Source organism: Magnolia sinica, chromosome 11 (assembly GCF_029962835.1).
Source record: "Magnolia sinica isolate HGM2019 chromosome 11, MsV1, whole genome shotgun sequence".
NCBI classification, from domain to species: Eukaryota; Viridiplantae; Streptophyta; class Magnoliopsida; order Magnoliales; family Magnoliaceae; genus Magnolia; species Magnolia sinica.
This window is the reverse complement of record NC_080583.1, coordinates 68,219,530-68,221,111: the sequence shown is the minus strand read 5'-3', so window position 1 is coordinate 68,221,111 and position 1,582 is coordinate 68,219,530. Positions and strand designations below refer to the sequence as shown.

At 41.6% G+C, this 1,582-nt stretch overlaps 1 non-coding gene across 1 annotated transcript; it reads right to left on the bottom strand.

The window, feature by feature from the left end:
* Positions 1-234: 234 nt before the first annotated feature.
* Positions 235-341, bottom strand: LOC131219842 (small nucleolar RNA R71). The gene has a single exon (XR_009158484.1). It is a non-coding gene; the product is annotated as a small nucleolar RNA R71 (small nucleolar RNA).
* Positions 342-1,582: the final 1,241 nt, after the last annotated feature.

The window sequence follows — 1,582 nt, the reverse complement described above, 5'->3', positions numbered from 1 at the left end:
CATGGACTTGAATCAGAAAGTCCATATTTGCATTTGAAAGAGTTCGATGAGATTATAGCTACATTATGTTTTCCTAATGTATCCGAGGATACAATTAGGCTGAAACTCTTTTCTTTTTCCTTAAAAGAGAAAGCTAAGACGTGGTTACATTCACTGCGTCCTAGATCCATTGGCACATGGAACGATATGTAGAGGGAATTCATAAAAAAATTCTTCCCACATCATAAAACGATTACCCTCAGAAAAGCGATCATGAACTTTGCCCAAAAGGAAGATGAAACATTCTTCCAATGTTGGGAAAGGTTCAAAGATTTGGTCAGTTCATGCCCACAACACGGATTTGAAACGTGGCGCATTACAAATTTTTTCTACGATGGACTGACATCTTCCATGCGCCAAATGGTCGAGACAATGTGTAATGGAGAGTTCATCAACAAAGATGTTGACGAGGTATGGGATTACCTCGATAGTCTCGCTGAAAAAACACAATCATGGGACTATTACCCACTGGCGAACACCACGTCTAGGCCGACTCAATTAAAGGAGAAAGGTAGATTATATCTCTTGAAAGAAGAGGATGATCTCAAGTGTAAAGTGACCACGCTCATAAGGAAAGTTGAGGCCATGGAAGGAAAGAAGGATAAGGTCAATGAAGTTGTTTGCGGCATCTGTGATTGTAACATTCACACAACTGAAAACTGTCCTACAATACCTGCCTTTCGAGGAGTGTTGAATGAACAAGCCAATGCTGTAAATAATTATCAAAGACCTTTTGCTGGACCCAACTCCAACACATACAATCCTGGCTGAAAAAATCATCCAAATTTTAGTTGGAGGAATGGACAAACGGCGACTCCTCCAGGTTTCTTCAATCAAAATCCAACTCAAGTGAAACCTCAAGAGGAACTGGTTCAAAATCCCATACAAGAGCTGGCTCAGGCAATGCGGGGAATTACAGATTTTATGCAAAAGATAGATTCTCGTATGACGGTTATAGAAAAGGGGATGCTTCCTGCACAACCTCTCCCCAATCCTAAACCGCAGTACGAGAATAATGATCCCAGCTCTTCAAATCAGATGGGGCATGCTAAATCCATCACCACTCTTAGGAGTGGGAAGATCATTGATAAAACTTTTTCGGTTAGGCCCGAAAAGCCTCAAGAACCAGAAGAGGACAACAATGATGGATCCAGTGATGCCCCACAAAAAGTAGAACCGGAACTTTTAGAGAAGCCAGTTGCTCCATTCCCTCAACGGTTGGTTTCACCAAAACCTCTCTCTAACTCTCAGGATATCCTAGAGGTGTTGAAATAGGTGAAAGTCAACATTCCTCTACTTGATGTCGTTAAACAGATACCTTCATATGCTAAATTCCTGAAAGACTTATGCACGACTAAAAGACAGAAAATTATTCAAAAGAAAATCTTCTTGACTGAGAAAGTGAGTGCCATCCTGAAGCAAGACGTGCCACAGAAATTCAAGGATCCCGGTAGCCCAACCATATCATGTGTAATCGGGAACCATCGAATTGATCACGCACTTCTTGACTTAGGAGCGAGCGTCAATCTGATTCCCTACTCGG